The sequence below is a fragment of the Chiloscyllium plagiosum genome, chromosome 20 (genome assembly GCF_004010195.1).
Source record: "Chiloscyllium plagiosum isolate BGI_BamShark_2017 chromosome 20, ASM401019v2, whole genome shotgun sequence".
NCBI classification, from domain to species: Eukaryota; Metazoa; Chordata; class Chondrichthyes; order Orectolobiformes; family Hemiscylliidae; genus Chiloscyllium; species Chiloscyllium plagiosum.
This window is the reverse complement of record NC_057729.1, coordinates 25,399,105-25,417,956: the sequence shown is the minus strand read 5'-3', so window position 1 is coordinate 25,417,956 and position 18,852 is coordinate 25,399,105. Positions and strand designations below refer to the sequence as shown.

Here is an 18,852-nt window from a genome sequence, read left to right as displayed (position 1 = left end):
CTAATCAGTCTCCCCTGGGGAACCTTGTCAAACGCCTTACTGAAGTCCATATAGATCACATCTACCGCTCTGCCCTCATCAATCCTCTTTGTTACTTCTTCAAAAAAATGCAATCAAGTTTGTGAGACATGACTTCCCACGTACAAAGCCATGTTGACTATGCCGAATCAGTCCTTGCCTTTCCAAATATATGTACATCCTGTCCCTCAGGATTCCCTCCAACAACTTGCCCATCACAGACGTCAGGCTCACCGGTCTATAGTTCCCTGGCTTGACCTTACCACCCTTCTTAAACAGTGGCACCACGTTGAAAGTTTTAGAATTATTATAAATGATGTAATAGCATTTACAACTACAAAATATAATCAAGCAAATTCTATTAGAATTACTTAAGGAGATAACAAGCAGGATAGATAAAGGGAAATCAGTAGATGTAATACGTCTGGCTTTCCAATAGGTGTTTGATTTTGATAAGGTACCATATATAGGTTACATAATAAGATAAGAACCCATGGTGTTTGGGGTGGTATGTTAGCATGGATAAAGAACTGGCTAACTAATACAAGTTGGAGAGTTGGGAAAAGGAGGAGCATTTTCAGCTTGGAAACCTGTAGCTGCTGGAGTGCCAGAGGGGTCAATACTGGAGCTTCAATTAATTATAATATACATTGACTTCGATGACAGACTTGAGTGAACATACCATTGCCAAATAAGCAGGTAGTGAGGATGACACAATGAGTCTACTGAGAGATATAGGCAAGTTAATTGAATGGACAAAAACTGACAAATGGGATGTAATGTGGGAAAATATGAAATTATGCACTTTGGTAAGAAGAAGAGGAGCTAAATATTATTTAAATGGTGAAAAACTACAAAAAACTGCAGGAACAGAGGAATTTAGTTAACATCATGTGTGCCTCACAAATAAATCATGTTTAAGTGTTCAGCAGGTAAGAGGGAAGGAAAATGGAATGCCAACGTTTATTTTAGAGGACATAGACTACAAAAATACAGAAATCATGTTAAAATAACTCAATGCACTAGGCTGAACAAACCAAGAAAACTGTGGTTCTGAGGAAGGGTCACCAGACCCAAAGCATTAACTCTGACTTCTCTCCACAGTTGCCTGCCAGACTTGCTGAGCTTTTCCAGCAATTTTTGCTTTTATTGGCAAGAAAACTATGAACAATTTTGGAATCTTTGTCGATGGAAAAATATACTTGCATTGGATACAGTTCAAGAAGATTTAGTAGTTTGGTCCTACATATGGAGGGATTTTCTTATGAGTAGGGGTTGACTAAGTTGGGTCTGTACACATTGAAGCTTAGAAGAATGAGAGGTGGTTTTATTGAAGCATCTAATGTTCTTTGGGGCTTGACAGGGTAGATGCCAATAAATAATTTCTCCTTGTGGGAGATGTGTATGTGTCAGCGCCCTAAGGTCCTAGTAATTATGCAAAACATAATTGTGCTTTTTGCTCTCAAGCAATGAACATTATAGCCAAATAAGAACAGTGCCTCTTTGCCACTTAGCACTAGATAGGCCTAGACAAAGCAAAGAAAAAGGGGAATCAGTGGCAGTGAACTACTTTAAAAAAACCCTTACCCGTTACCATATACTGGTGGAGGTGGTGATTACCACAAGGTGTCAAAAGCAGTCATCTGCGAAAATATCACAATGAAAATGAATTTTTTTACTGACCCCTTTAAATTGTCCCAGTGGGTGTCCTTCCCTCTGAATGCGTGTTCAGCTATGAGAGATTAAGTTAGTATTGGCTGAAGAGTTCAGGTCAAAAGTCATGCCATTCGCGTCTCTATGTTATGGTCCTCTATTCTATTTTCTTCTAGCACTCAATTCTAATGCCTATAATAGCTATTCACCCAAATCGATATCTGGTACAGCCAACATCAAATATATACTTGTTTGGCACAGACAACATTTTGAACTCAAAACAACAACCATAGCACAAAAAAATTAGTGACATACGCAATTTAATTTTGTAGAAATGACAAAGAAAAATAGAAGGTCACAGCAGCACACCAGATGAAGTGAAGATAGTATTGTACAGTGTCTCGGTGACGGCATTTGTACTCGAAATAATATGAGGTTGGACGTGGTGAAAGATGCTATTCCATCCGATTTAAAATGGACTAAAAAAGCAAAAGAAATTGAGAAAAAAACATTGAACAGTGAGGCTTACTGCTACTTCAGCTGGCTTTCAGTAAATTGGAACATTCAGCAATTCTATATTCCAAATATAATGTGATATCAATAACAAAATTCAGTGTTTAAAATCTTTTGTGAATTTTACAATTGATGTTTTAGAAACCCCAAATGTTTTGGCTTTTTTCTTTTGCGATATGTGACATCATACCATACAAACAGAGGCATTGTTTTAAAATTGAAAATGTCCATACAGTGTCAAATGGATTCCCAATCTGTAGCCCATCTGTGTGTCAGCAAGCAACTTTATATTATGTAGCCTGGTTAGGTTATCATGTATGAAGTCTTTTGAAGATGGAAAGATGCCAAGGCTTTCCATTGTAGCTTACACGTGATTGTGTGTCCTGCTGCATGTTGGGTTTGCATGTGAACCAATGAAAGCTGCAAGATTGTGTAAAATTCAGTGAATAGTAAACAACTGAATAGATCAAATGCAACATATTAACACATGCAAGCTGATGACACAAGTGATAAGTGATATTATGCGTTTTTTGACTCCCTTGACGTATGCTGTTTTGTGCACCAGTTCTTGAATCACATGGGTAGTGTACACAGCCTGGTGGTTGGCATGCTGCACTACTATCCTCCAGCAAGAAAACCTCAGACTGTCAAACTGAGAAACATTTATTGCACCCAAACATTTTGAAACAACTTCACCTGTTGCCCACAGACTCCCATCTCCTGCCTCCACATTTGTTTTATGTTAAACTTCCGTTTTGTTAGCCACTTTGTTCTCTCATTTGGAAAAGCTGGAATTAACTTAAATATTTTCAGTCTTTCAAAAAGTGACATTATAATTTCCCGAGTATTCCGTGAGTGTTTGTTATGGAACTCATTTTGGAGAGAAATCCCTGCAAGATCATTCTGGTAGAACTTCAGTTAGCAGCTGAGTTCACTTTAGTCTTGCCACTTCATTGCCACGATCAAATGATTTACCCTTGAACTTTACAGAATTTCATCAGCAGAGTCTGAGGTTCTGCTTGAGCCATTTTTTGAAGATGTTTTGTAATTTCAGTACTAGTTTATAATTTGCCATTTTAGCCTTTTTAAAGTGCTGAGGCTGACATTCCACTCAGAATATCTAACACCTAAAAGTTAAAGTGTTAACATTTCATAAACAGGAAATGTGAACTGAGATTATTGTAGAAAGTAAATTCATACATATGCATTGCTAAAACGATGGAAAATAGGCTATAATTTTAAAGTATAAGGCATTATCATTATGTATGTCCTGACCTTTTAAGTAACTCAATTTTCAAGTTATGATCCTGCTTTTATTAGTTTTGCTGCATATTTTGCTCCTGTTCTGCTTGCAATAGTTTGTATTACATGGAATGTTATGCATCTATCTCATGGATTCTAATCCCATTCTGGGGACTGGACCAAGAAATCTAAGTTAATATTTTAATATATTTGCAAGGGGTTGCTGCACCATTAGATCTCCTACCTTTTGGATGAGGTATTAAATCAATGGACTTACATTGGACAGGAGAACTTAAAATGCTTAAACATCTTGGGATGAAATTCTGCAAGCGTTCTCCTGCTCTGCTCCTATAATTTTAGGTGAGGACAGAGAGAAACAATGGAAATAATAAGCAATACTTTTCCAGAATTCCTGCTGTTTCTCTGCTGAGGTTGAGATGAACAATCAGGAAAACATTTGTGGAAATTAATCCTGTTTTATTCAGAGATGAGAAAATAGCCTAAGATAAAATTAGCATAAAATATTATTTTTAAAAATTCAGCAAAGCTCTTAGAAGCAATCAATCCTTTTTTGTTTATTGTAAACTGGAATGTATTTCACATTATTTTATGACTAATAGGATGTTTAGCCTAAAGTTCCAAAACTTTCATGTGAAGGTGAGGTGGTACTGACAAGAGAAAAGATTTTGGGTGTACATGAAATATTCTGGAATCATATTTATCGATATTCTGAATGTAAATTCCCTTTGATGTGTTTAAAAGTTATATCCAACACCCCAAAATGATGTATATCTGCAAAAGACATAATAATGAAGACAAGAATTGCAGTTCTCAAAATTACATCATTTATACCAGCATTACAGTTGACCTAAGTTATACTTGTGAAAAAACAGGAAACAGTAAAAATCCATTGTGTTTGACTATCTTATAATTACATTGAAAACATCACTTTTGGCCAAGGTGAATTGAAATTGCTGTGGAACTAAGAAAGAATATCTACAAACCACCTTTCAGAAATTTTGGCAAAGATTTCTTGTCACATCTAATCCGTCGGACCTGGAGCTCTTATTGTGGATTCCCTAGCAGCATTCCAAATATTTTTTTCTGATGAAGCCAGTGCAGGACCAGGTAGATGAGGAAATGAAAATGACACATAGGATCAGCCTGAAACATAGGAGATAAAGACCACTTAGTGGGTGCACACTGACTACAGTCTGTGGACTGCTCTCTTAATGATGTCTTCGAAGAGACCCACATAAGGAGGCAATAAGTTGACATAGAATTCTTTCAATCCTCACATCACTATATGGTTTTTACAGTGCACACATTTAGTTCCAGCATGCTTTTCACAACCAATCTAGCTACTCCTAGTATCTCTTACCTTTTCTTAAAACTATCTTAAGTGATTTGTCAAAACAATGCTTAAAATCCAGAGACGTCAATTATGTTTGAGCCCTTAGCTCAGCATTCAGATGTAGGGGAGTCAAAATAGGCCCTATCACTACTGAAGGTACATGGAACAACTTGGTCCCGTATTCTGTCACCATATAAGCAGTCCTCTGAGAGGATTGCCTAGGGAAGTAACATAAAATATCAAGAGGACAGAGCAATGCACCCTAAAGACAGACTCTGGTTATGCTACTTGAGTTGGTCCTGATTCTGAGTACGTACTGATCAACAGAGGTCAGGCCTAATGTCTTGAATTAGATTGTGTACACGCTGAGAAATATTGCCTTTTGTGTCTGTATAATGCCTGCCAAATGCTCCTCAAAGACCAAAAGGCTCCCGATCAAAGCATCCACTTTGGCTGCTCTGATTATTCTGTTGACCTTTTGCGGAAATGGTGTAGATATTCAATATCACCTGCGACAAGAGGTCATTGATATTGAACATTCCCATGACAGTCTGTCTATTTCTGCCCTCTAAAGGGTCCTCAATGATTTCGTGTGCATGTAATATTCATATACAGCAGGACCCCTAAAGCCCTCAGACTTAGTATAGTTTCATTCTTTATTATTAAATCCTGTTTTCAACTTTGATGCTTCCAGTACCATGAGGGTAAGGAAGAGGAATGTCACCCAAGCAAAAGAATGGCAGAAAGGGGTCAGAGGAGCAGATAATTTACTTTGGTGCATTTCATTACACTGCAAAGATGTTCTGGGTTTCACTACGATGGGATTAACAATTTGATAGATTAGTATTTCAGTTTTGCTTCAAGAATTATGTTAAGAGTGTTATGTAATATCTTGGTAGAATTGCTGCTTCTGAAAATGGCTTTATTGATGCCTGAGCTTGTTTATGTAAGCATCTGGAATAACTCATGTTAACTACTCTTTGAAGTCATGTGAAATGTTATGGAATATATGGATGTCTGGTAAAAATAACATTGTTCATTATTTGAGCACATTATTCAGACATGAAATGGGGTGAAAATTTCTGCTGCTTTGATCTGTGCTGGTAATGGTGAAAAAATTGGGAAAATGAAAAAAATCAGGTTCTTGACGTCAAGAACAAAACCTTCTAGTTTTCCCCTTTGGGTTTAAACAGCAAGTTCTGAATTTCGTTCAAGAGCAGTGATTACCTTATTTCCATGCACTTATTTCTCAGGATTAGTTAAACTTGCTTCATTGACTGTAGTTCTCAGTTCTCCATTTCTTCATATTGCTCTTGAATGGGCAGGTAGCTCACAGCAGCAGCTCACCATTTGCTTCTCTGGGCCTTCTGATAATTCCATCTTCACCACAATGTCCCTACATACCCTATGGACCCTGTCAACTTCCACCATCTATCTCTGCAAATGAGCATCAGCAAACCACCAGCCCCATCAACTCACACACCACATTTTTCCTTTCAGACTTCACTTTGGAGCTCAGTGCACTTTTGACTTACACACCTCTGCCAGGTCGCTTTGCATTCAGGGACACAAATGCATGTCGATCATTTACACACAATGCATCTTATGGCTCCAAGCTTACTTTCTTAGCACTCATTATTTATGCTAATTGCAGGCTGCCATTCTCAGTGGCAAGCATTTCTTTTTAGTGTAGAGGGTGAGGCACACAGCTTGTCACAGTTTGGTGCATTGAACAGTCAAGGGGATGAAAATGTTGCTGTATGGCACTATGCTATGCCAATATCACATATACAGTACGTATCAACAGTTTATGCCACAAGCACTCTGCATGTGCTTCAATGAAATGGCTATGTCTAAAACTCAAAGGGGACCAGTCCTTTGTTTGGTCAAGAGGGATTATGGTCAGTCAGGAGTCACCTCTATAGTCAGTCAATTCCTTCCCATTCCAGTCCAGAGAGTTGATTACAATCAGTCCAAGGGATCACAAGTTTGGCAGTCAGGGTGCTCCAAAGATATCTATTCCACAAGAGGGTCAAGTTTTCCTGCAATTGGACAAAGGGAAGGACTGAGTATAAACACAATGGATGAAAGAACAGTTAATTGAGATGCAGGAGCAGCAGTGGTGAGGTGTCCCCAGTGTGAGAGTATGAAGTGCAGTGATCAGGGAGGATGAGGTTGGTCAGAGCATCTGGGTGGTCATGAAGCATGGAATAATGAAAGTTCTCATCCATGAGTGTCCAAGAGATGGAAGTGCAATGGTAGGGCTAGAGTAATTGGTGATTCTGTAATTGTAAGGTAACAGAGAGAAGATGGTGACAGTTACCTTTATAGAGCACAGGAGATCATTAAAAGTTTCTTAACTGGTATGTTATTTTACACCAATGTAAACAAAATGACCCTACCTCATCAATCTTTCTCAGAGGCTGTAATTTCACAGTTCTGGTACGATCATTGTTAACAAAATTATGCACTTTCTCCACTGTTTGTATGTCCTTTATCTATGAGAAAACTAGGATTTGCACAGTGCTGTCTGACCAGAGTTCTTTGCCAGTTGAATATAATTTTAAAAATGAGGTTCTTAAACCCTAAAGTAAGTTCCATTGCTTTGTTAATTGTTTTGCTTGTCTGAAATGCTATTTTAATGGTTTGTTCAGTTGTACCTCCAGGTCCTTTACTTTTTTTTAGTCCACTTAGTTTCTCACTTTCTGTGGTGTAACTGAGGTCTCTGTTTTTCTTATCAGGGCAGAATTGCACAAGATGAAATTCAACGTGTTCAGTAAGTGACTCAGTTAAAAGGATCTCTTGGCTGTAAAGGGTCTTCGAAGATGGTGTAAAATGTCTGGATCTAAGCAATTGAGGAGGTAAGCTTGTTGCTTCTCTGAGGCTGCTGAGCACAGATCCATTTTAGAGAATGGAGTGGTGCAATAAAGCAACCACTACAAAATTATCACATGCAGCATTGCTGAACATGACAAAAGGGGAGGCTGCCTGTAGCTATGGGATGGATTTTACATTTTCTGATTTGGTGAGGGAGGCAGAACAGAAAGTGAGAGCTCGCTCCTGCTCCCACTGTCTCAGCTCATTGAATCAAGCATTAGATGGCCTATTGGCCAGTTGGAAGGCAATGCAAAGGATTAATGAGGAGTCTCGCCCAGGATATCACAGGGTAGGTGGGTTATGCTATGAACAAGAAGTGAGGTCATGGCTAAAAACTTAGAAGTTTGCTCTCTGAATCTGGTTTCCTTTTGTTTTCATTGCAGGCTTAGGAAAAAACAAACAATCAAGCTCAAAAATCATACATTATTGCCATTATCTGCTGCTGCAGGCGACCATAATCCCAGTGGCAGGCGTTTGCTTCCCCTGTTGTGTTATAAACCTTTATTCTTGCCATAAATGCTTCCTAAATTTTTTCCCATCTGATGCACAGGATAGGCAGCAGACTGGAGAAAGTGGTGTCGCATTCTAAGAACTCTTTTACAAGCTCAATCAAGGGCCATTGAGGGTGAGGGTGGAGGCAAGCATTAGGTGAGGGCATGCATTAGCATAGGGGTAAAGGCAAGACATTTTAAAGTTATTGCTCAAGATATTCTTGCACCCAGACTATGGCTATGATTCCTCTGACGGGCCATGGCCCATGAGTCATCGAGAAGCTGTCCAACTCCTTAAAATCTGTAGGGGGTGAGTAAATGTCCATCCCTGCAATAGAGCTGGCCATTTTGGAATTATAGATTGAAGGTTCATTGCATTCTTTATCAGTGCTGGTGAAGGTTTGGGATAGTAGAAGTCTTTGAATGGGATCTCCTGACCATTTTATAGATCTGTGGAGTCTCTATAATCCTGAAAATATTAAGGCTCTTCTTATAGAGTTCCAGGTAGTGTGCATCCACAAACTTTCATAGGTAGTTGCTACATGTGTGCGTGTCAGGGCTTCATGTTGGCCTAAAATGCAACAGGAGCAGACATCTTTACATTTGCTGCTGTTGTCATTGGAAGATCTCACGATTAACCTGATTCTGTCTGACCCGTCTAGTTCTAGCTTTATCTGCTTTTATTTAAGATTTGCAGCATTTTATACTTTCTACTATGAAATCAAGTTTATTTCATATTTTATCAGTGTATGTTGTAATTATGTGATTAGTGAATTAAGTAAGCTGCATATTTCTTCTGAACTGAACCATTATCACAAAACTATAGAACAACTTAAAATAGCAACAAAGGAAAGGACATTCTCAAAATTCCAACCCAATCTCCTCTCATTACTATTGCAGTTTTCTGGCTTTTACTGCCATATTTTGCAGTACCAATGACTTGTGGCTTGTGGTTGGAGTAATCATGTAATTTGTGGGATTTCTATGTATAACTATAGGGTTATTTCTTGTGAGCTTAGCTTTGTACTTTGAGTTACTAAGTGGTGGATTTTCAGTGTATCTGAAGTTATAAATGAGCTTTCAAGTATTTCTGTAGCTTCAATGATTTGTTTTAAAAACAGCTTTTGAAGACTTGCTTCAGAGTGAACAGGTTTCGTGCATTTGATAATGCTAATCGATTCCTGTTTACTGAGATTACTTTGTTGCATTGCAACACAAAAGAGGCACGTTGGAGTCTTCTGGAAAAGCTTAAAGACAGTACCCATAGGTGTTTGAGGAAGTTGATTAGTTTCATTTTTGACTTTGAGTAGGTTAGAGTGAGAAGCATTAGGTAAAACCCTGGAGTGATCATTTAAAGCTGGGTACATTTAAGCAGGTGTATGATAACTCCAAGAAGAAGCAATTTTCTGTATCTTTCTACAGGTTGAGGCCACAAGACTTCAACGTAACAAGACATGAAATACAGGACACTGGTGTGAGTGGTGTTTTAGGTAGTGTAGCATTGGTGTGTTTTGATTATTATATAGAAACTGTTTTGTTCCTTTTAGATTTATAAAGAAGTGTTTTGGAATTAATTGGGTTTTACTTGTACGGTGTTTTAACAATCTATGAATGTATATTATGAATGCATCATTTGGATTGTTATTTATATCTTCATTTCCTTTGTTAATAACTTTCCATTTTATTGTTAAAGTGAAATCTACAGGAATGCATGTGTATGTTCCAGCACAGACCATTTTGATAAAGCCAAAATAAATAAAAATATGATTATCAAACCAAGGATCTGAATTGTGCAGTAATAACATCATCTGGGATATTAACAGGGTAGAAAGTTACCATTGATCCTACTTTCTGTGCTGATTCTAAAGTCCTATCTAATTTGCAGTGGTAGAGCAAAAGCCACTATTGAGTCTTAACAAGAAGAGGTACTTAAGAGGTAATAATAAGGGTTGCTTATTGTGTGACAGCAAAGGGTACAAGTTACATTCACTAGTTAGGCATAATTACAAAAACTATCAGGAGCCAGAGGTGACATGTTTGCCTCCATTAGGACCTTGTTTTAGACTGCCTCTTCTTCACTCAAAGATTGTGACATCAGTGAATTGGGTAGAGCTGAATCTAGCTTCAATAGTAACTCTATCACAACCATTATCTAATACAACATTTGCTTCCTAACCCATCAGGTTTCACTTAGAGTCATAGAGATGTACAGCATGGAAACAGACCCTTCGGTCCAACCCGTCCATGCCGACCAGATATCCCACCCAAACTAGTCTCACCTGCCAGCACCTGGCCCATATCCCTCCAAACCCTTCCTATTCATATACCCATCCAAATGCCTCTTAAATGTTGCCATTGTACCAGCCTCCACCAGCCTGTATGGCAGCTCATTCCATACACGTACCACCCTCTGCGTGAAAAAGTTGCCTCTTGGGTCTCTTTTATATCTTTCCCTATATATCTCACCCTTTTTATATCTCACCCTAAACCTATGCCCTCTAGTTCTGGACTCTAGTTCTGTCAGATCACCTTCCAACATTGCTATCACTGACAACTTCATCACCAAACCAAATGGATTTTGCTCCACTCACCTCTCTTTTGCTTTCCAGAGATTCTGTTTCCTTTGTGATACTCTTCTACTTCTGTATCTAGCTTCTATTTCCTTAGGATCTTCCTCTGGCCCAGACTCCTTCTGAGTAAAGTGTAAATTAACTGCTATTTTATGATTGACTGTTGGAGTTTCCCTATTTATAATCTCCTTTACAGTCTGCATTTCCCAAGTCTGTTAATTCTTTGGCTATTCCCCCAGCTTTGTTTTCACAATACCTTAGTGTATGTCCCCATTTTTTGCTAAAGATGCAATACCAGTTCTTTCACTTACCTTAATTTTCCCTTCTGGGCTTGTCTGCTATTTTTACGTAAACATATTTCACCTCACCTCATCTGTGCCTGCCTCTTATTTACCAATGAGGAGTGAGGAAAGTATGAGACATATTGAAAGCATGGTTAGACTTAGTGTAATCTTCACATCTATAGACTTCTGAAGTGAAGGGATTTGTCATGAGGCGATCCCTGCACATGTCCAAGTGGGATTATTTTATCCTGAAAGTTAACCAAGTTTATTCAAATACAAAAAATATATTTTATAATATCCTGGAAATAAAGACGGATGCCAGGAAGATACATGGGAAAAAAGTGTTATAACTCTAAGAGGAAAGGTTAATTTCGCGGCACTGACTCCTTATCACTAAGGATTGAATTTAGAAGACAGAAATTTAGTAGTTCATAGATTAAATACATTTCATTAAACATTTCATAGGTTGTAATCCTCATTATGTCTTATCTAAGCAAAGCTTCATTTAAATTTAAATTACTTTTAGATCTATACTCGATTCATCACATTGAAGTATCAATTTTGAGTGTGATTCTACAGCTGTGGTCTCCCTTTTTCAATACTTGTTGTTTCTTATATCATCCATCAGTGAACTTTTCTGTTTGTCAATCCAGAATTGAGGGCGTTAGCAAATACACAGATGCAATAAACTTGGAATAATATTTGAGCAAAAATTGAACAGGATGTAGTAATTATAGAAATTAAACATGAACAATGAACTTTGCATTTCTAAAGCTATGTCTTTCCCATTGGCAATGTTGCTTTAAACAGGTTTCAATTATATATTTGATATATCATGTTAAAAATGTTTTTCCGATGCATTTCCATTGCAATGCTGAATTTTACTGGCTACCTTCTGGACCGGAAAACTGGCAGGTATAAGTGTAAATTAGGATGTCATGCCATTGGCATTGTGGCCCATCTGCCCCACCCCAGTCTTATGGGTGGCAGAAGAGGCTTCCAACAGCTCAGCCACCCACAGCCAGTCAAGAGAAGTTAATGCCTAATTAAAATCATCCCATCACCACCTCAGTGGGTGATTGGAGAGTCCTGTGCCAAAGTGCACAGCGGTGGATTAAACCTGTTGATGAGTGAAAGAGGTTTGCTCACTTCATGCTTCCTGTACCAGTTTTTACCTTTCTGCCTCCACCCTTCTCCCATTCCTTGTCCAACATGCCCCCTCCATCTCCCTCATGCCATGGCCTGCCGACCTGACCCTGAGGAGATCTCAGTTTGGGGCATCCATGATTCCCTTCCTGCCTGGTCACCTGCAATTCTAGCAGTGGCCACCGATTGCAGTGTGGAGCATAGCTGGCCGGATCCGACTGACTGGCATGTCTATGAGGCAAGACCTCCTCCTGGAGATGGATGAAAGCTTTATGATAATTATAAATTTAAAGTGGGTCAACTCTGCTTAGCTGAGCTTGCCTTGAAATGTACATTTGAAAGCATAAAACCTGTCCTCACAATATAATGAAGACCAAGATTAAAAATATAATATCAAGCAAAATTAATCAGGTCTAGGGTGAGTGGTTAGCACTGCTGCCTCACAGCACCAGGGACTCTGGTTCGATTCCAGCCTCAGGCAACTATCTGTGTGGAGGTTGCACATTCTCCCTGTGTCTGCATGGGTTTCCTCCACGTGCTCCGGTTTCCTCCCACTGTCCAAAAATGTGCAGGTTAGGTGAATTGGCCATGCTAAATTGCCCATTGTGTTAGGTGTCGGAGAATGGGTTTCGGTGGGTTGCTCTTCAGAGGGTCGGTGTGGACTTGTTGGGCCGAAGGGCCTGTTTGCACACTGTAGGGAATTTAATCTAATCTAAGTAAATAATCCACAAGAACATATGAACAAGAATAGGAGGAATCCATTCGCTGAAGTCATAGTTAATCTGATAGTGGCCTTATCTTTACTTTCGTGTCTGACCCCCACAATCCTCAATTTTCTTGTAGATAAAAATCTTTGTGAATCAGCCTTATATATGTTCAATAATCAATTAATTGATTATCATGAATACGAGAGCCATAGAACTACATATCTTTCTAGTCAGCAAATAAGGGAGCTGTTTGAAATACAGAGAGCAATACAGAGAGCCACAAGGCTGATCTCCAGTGTGCAGAGATTGGGTTAAGATGGTAGTAAGCTGTCTTCCTAAACCACTGCAGTCAGTCTGGTGTAGGAACACACACACTGCTGTTAGATAAGGAGTTTCAGAATTTGACACAACAACAATGAGTATCAGTGACATAATTCCAGAGTCAAGATGGCCAGCAGCTTAGACGACATCTGGCAGATGGTGATCCTTGATCCTGTGCCCATGTTTTTCAAGGTGGTACAGATCATGAGTTTGGAAAGTAATCTTAAACTGCCTTGGCAAGTTGCTGCGTTGCATCTGATAAATAGTGCATGTAGCAGTGATGGTCGAGGGATTGAATCTTTAAGTTGATAGATGAGGTTTTAATCAAGGAGGCTGCTTTTTCCTGGATGGCATAAAGCTCCTTCAGTGTATATTGTTGGACCTGCACTCATCCTAGCAAGTAGAGAATTTTCATCCCACTCTTGATTTTTTCCTTGAGATGATAGACAGGCTTCTGGGAGTTAGGAAATAAAGCCATTTTCAGTGACCATTCCTACTTCTAACCTTAGGATAGAGAAGGCATCATGGATGAACATAAAGATGCTTGGCCCTAGGATGCCATACTATGATCTGTTTTTCCTCCACAGACAGAAATATATACAGTCTGGCAGATTAAGAGTAAAGATATAAACCAACATGTTTAACATCAGTGTGGTACTGAGAGGGATGCTTTGTTGGAGATTAAATAGAATACTAAACCAGCTTCCTGTCTGTTTTTTCAGCCGAATAAAAATGTATTATTTGGTTAAGAACAGAAGCGTTGTCTTTGTATTTTGGCCAACATTTATCCCATTAACCTAACATCACTGAAAAACATCTGGATATTTATCCCGTAACATTACACTCTGTGCAATTCTGTCATGCTTTATACAGCACTTCTGCAAAAAAAAAGGCAACACTTCAAAAGTATTGAATTGGTGTTAAGCTTCATAAAATGTTCTGATGTTGTGGAAGATGAAATTATTTCTTTCCATGTTAAACAGTATTCGGAGCAAAGAGAAAATTTATAGCAAATTACAAACTTTCTTGAAACAACAAAATGCTTCACCTATGTTACCACTCAACATTAAACTTTGCTGAAAATGTGTTGCTGGAAAAGCGCAGCAGGTCAGGCAGCATCCAAGGTTCAGGAGAATCGACGTTTCGGGCATAAGCCCTTCTTCAGGAGCATTAAACTTTGGCCTGTCATGTTTAGAGAGGAGCTCTACTATTGTCCCATGTTGACCTCAAAATGACTGCTGTCTCAGTCACACATGCATCTTACAGAAAGAAAACAAATTAATATTCAAATTTCCAAACTCTACCTTAAAGTCACTGCTACTTGTTACATAAGTTAATAGTTCAAAAGGACAATGCGGAAATTCACCCAATCTAATGATATAACAGTCTTTTGTGAGGTGAATCAGGCAGTCTCGCACAAGGTCCTAATGAAGACAAATATGCTGTCACTGGCTCCTGATAGTCTTTGTAATTATGCTTAACTAGACAAGTGATGTATTGTAATCACACAGTTAACTATCTCTTCTCTGTAAGATGGGTTCCTCTCCTTGTTAAGACTCCTTAACCACTGATAATTATAGATCAGCCCTTTGACTCACCATGTTAATACTGCACCGGTGAACTGGTTGATTAGAAAAATATTGAAGAAGGAGAATTAAGAGCTCTTGTGGCACAGGGGTAGTGTCCCTATTCTAGGCCTCAAGGTCTGGGTTCAATTCCCAGAAAAGAGGATTGATGGCAGCACTATATCTCCATCAGCCAGAGCCTAATATGACAATACTTATAAATCCTTTAAACTATGCCCTTATAAACTGTCTTTTCTGTTAAGGGAATATGCACTCTAAGAGTATTCCATCGACAATTTGAAAATTGAAATCACTGAGGTAGACAGTTACATAGAGCAGAATTGTACCATTCTCGAGATTTTCCATTCTCTGCTTCTGGTTAAAAAGTTAAGGGAGTTTGTCAAAGGAAAACTGATCTGTAGCTAGTTAACAGCTAATCAGAGGCTGGTTGCTTCCCAGCACTTTGAGACAGTGTTGAGTCCTGTTGAATCAGCATTTAAGTAGGTGTTAAAGAGTCTTAACCCAAAAGAGAAATGCTGGAAAATCTCAGCAGGTTTGGCAGCATTTGTAAGGAGAGAAAAGAGCTGACGTTTTGAGTCTAACTGACCCTTTAGGGAGTCTTGTTGGGTACTAAGCTAGAATGATCCAGAAAGGGTGGGGGAGGGGGAAGTGGGATTATAGTTTGGAAGTGCAGTGGGTGGAGGGTACCTTTAAGACCTAACAACTTGGGGGGCTTTAGATGGCCCGTGAAGAAGGGATTTCTTGCCCTGCTACACCCTCATGCATGGAAATTTGCTGGGCAGACCATTTGGCATTAGTCTACCTTGATGCTAGGTAAATCACAGTGGTGGAGCAATGAAACCCTGAGTTGGAAATTTACTGCCCACTCAAGGACCTTAATTGGCTCACTGGTGGGGTTACTTGGCCAACATTGTGCCCACTGGTAAGTGTGCTGCAGGAGGCAGGAATATGAGTAGATACTAGGAAGGCACCAATTGGAGTTAACATGTCCTCCCTCCCATTGGTGGGTGAGACCACATTAATTAGATTACTTACTTAGATTACTTACAGTGTGGAAACAGGCCCTTCAGCCCAACAAGTCCACACTGACCCGCCGAAGCACAACCCACCCAGACCCATTCCCCTACACCTAACACTACAGGCAATTTAGCATGGCCGATTCACCTAACCTGCACATTTTTGGACTGTGGGAGGAAACCGGAGCACCCGGAGGAAACCCATGCAGACACGGGGAGAATGTGCAAACTCCACACAGTCAGTCCCCTGAGGTGGGAATTGAACCTGGGTCTCTGGCGCTGTGAGGCAGCAGTGCCAACCACTGTGCTGCCCACTGCATGAAACATTAGTGCTAGAAAATGCTAGAAAATGTTCAAAATCAATTTTTAATAACTTATCTTGGTCTCTGACATTTTGGTATGATTTCTTTCAACATGAGCACTTCTGAGTAGATGAAAAACAAATTAACAAATCTCCTGGAGCAGTGTTCACAGTCAGCCAGAAGACATGTAGCCTCCAATACTACAAGTGATTGAACTATGTAATGTACAATGCTTCTCTTAATGCCAGCCTTTCATCATTCCTTCATACACCGTTTAGAACCTTGAGTACCTTATCTTACATGCCATACACTCCAGAGCAGTAGCATTACTGTCTCAGTTGTCAACCTGAGCTGAGGTTGTATCTACAATTGCCTTTGTTACTCAAATCTAGATGAAGGTTCTCCTTAAACGTTCAGTAAGAGAAGACACTCGGTGTCAGTGAAACTCTTAGTAACTTAGGGATCTGGAAAGGGTGAGTACTAGATATATAGAGTATGAAATTTGAAAATATAGGTAGGATGAGGGAAATGAGCAGCCCATAAGACACCCAGGTTGAAAGGGCCCATGCATAGGCAGAACTGTTGCTATCATTCTGTCGCACAACTTATTGCCTGATGGGAAGATTATGTTTCCAAATTTAGTCCATTCACTCACCATTCATCAAAGAATCTGTGTTCAGCTGCAGGAAGGGTTCGCATTAGAGTCACCTACAGAACCAGGGATCAAAATGTGATTTTGAAGAACTTGTACAAGGTTTATTGAAGTACTCTGGAGCGTTCTTGAAGATGCAGTGAGTTTCTGGATTTAGGTAGAGTTCCTGTATCCAAACAGACGGCACAGAGCAGTACCTGCCCTCACAAAAGCTGCAACAGATGTGGGGACTGCCATGACAGTGCTCTTAGTCTCCAGCACAAGTAGGAGATGGAGCAGAGGCTGTGTAGAGGGTAAACTCTCCCCAGTGATCTCTACCATGTTTGAGCGGCAGTCCTCGATACTCTTTGACAGTAGCAGGAGTCTGTCTAAGACTAGTCAGTTAATGTACTTCATTGTACATGACCATCTGTATTCTCCCATATGCTGTCACATCATAATCCTTATTTGAGTTTTCTTTAATAAAATTCATCGGTCTCTAGTAAAATGGCACATGAGCCATCCTTTCCTCCTGGAGAGGCTACAGCTCTCATGCTTAATACAAAGCACATTCAAGCCAATATCTGAGCTGGTGGCTATCGTACCAATGCTGGGGGTTTTCACCAGTGCTGAGCTATTGCTTTCTTTTGTCACTCTGAGGCTGCTTTAGCTGGGCTGGTGACAATTCTTGGATATCTGAGAATAGAAAATCAGAAGAGGAATGCTGTTGGGAAGGAACAGGGTGGTGTCAGAAACAGGAGGATCATGTTCATGCTATCAGCAGTTTGCTCATAATGACAGGTAGCAGGAAAGGGTGAGCTGAGAGTTGAGAAGGAGAATGAGGTAGGAACATGCTGTATCCACAATGACCAAGGATGATGGGCTCTGCCTCAGCTAACCTCAAGATGTGGAGAACCACCTCCTCTATAAAAATCATGAGGTGCAGGAGTCTGTGTCTCCTATTGGCTCTGCTCTGCTCCCTTCTATTATGTGCCATGCTGCCCTGCAAGAGAGAGAAATACTGTCAGTGATTCTGATGCAACATTTGGGTGATGTGCCTGTCATAACTGAATAACTGGAGGTTTGTGCAGGGAACAAGAGATGACTGAGACCAGCTGCTGTGGTAGTGCTTGGAGGTGAAATATCTGAATGTTAGGCTTGAGTATTGAGTGCCAGAAGCTGCCGCTGAATATATGATGCATAGAGTAATGTAATGAGCTGGCCGTCAATAGTTGGGAAACATCACAAGAGGATGTATTCACTGATCTTGACTTGCTTTATGAGTTCATTAGACTTCTCTGGTCCTGTTATATCCTCAGGGATAGATGCCAGGAATTCATCTTCTTGGCCACTTGTTCTCAGTATGTTTCTGCGGGTGGTCCTTGAGGGTCTGATGTTCACTCGAGCTACCCTTAGCACTTTGCATCGAATCCTCGCCCAGACCCCCACCCTCTACAAACTGCAGCCTCTTTATTCATTCCCTGGATATGGATGTTGCATTCAAGAATAGAATTTGTTGCCCATCCCTGACTGTATCTGAGCAGAGTCGATTCCAGAGATATTTCAGAGGACAGTGAAGAGTCAACTATATTGCTGTGGATCTGGATCAGGACAGCATGGCAGATGTCCTTCCCTAAACGACGTTACCGATGGGTATTTACACCAAACAATGTTAGTTTCACTGTGACCAGAACAGAGAATTTAACTTGTGAGCTAGAGAATTAGTTGGGGCCTAGAAATTGACCGATGAATTTTCTCTGAGGAGAAAGTGAGGTCTGCAGATGCTGGAGATCAGAGCTGGAAATGTGTTGCTGGAAAAGCGCAGCAGGTCAGGCAGCATCCAGGGAACAGGAGAATCGACGTTTCGGGCATAAGCCCTTCTTCAGGAATGAGGAAAGTTTGTCCAGCAGGCTAAGATAAAAGGTAGGGAGGAGGGACTTGGGGGAGGGGCGTCGGAAATGTGATAGGTGGAAAGAGGTCAAGGTGAGGGTGATACGTTCCCTACCTATTATCTTAGCCTGCTAGACAAACTTTCCTCATTCCTGAAGAAGGGCTTATGACCGAAACGTCGATTCTCCTGTTCCCTGGATGCTGCCTGACCTGCTGCGCTTTTCCAGCAACACATTTTCAGCTCTGATCTC

The 18,852-nt window shown here is 40.1% G+C and overlaps 1 long non-coding RNA gene across 1 annotated transcript in view; it reads left to right on the top strand.

Moving 5' to 3' along the window:
• LOC122560083 overlaps positions 1 to 18,852 on the top strand; it is a 64,737-nt gene that overhangs the window by 36,136 nt on the left and 9,749 nt on the right. The window contains exon 2 of the long non-coding RNA XR_006314636.1: positions 7,522 to 7,641. This is a non-coding gene — a long non-coding RNA (uncharacterized LOC122560083). The remainder of the gene's footprint in view (positions 1 to 7,521; positions 7,642 to 18,852) is intronic.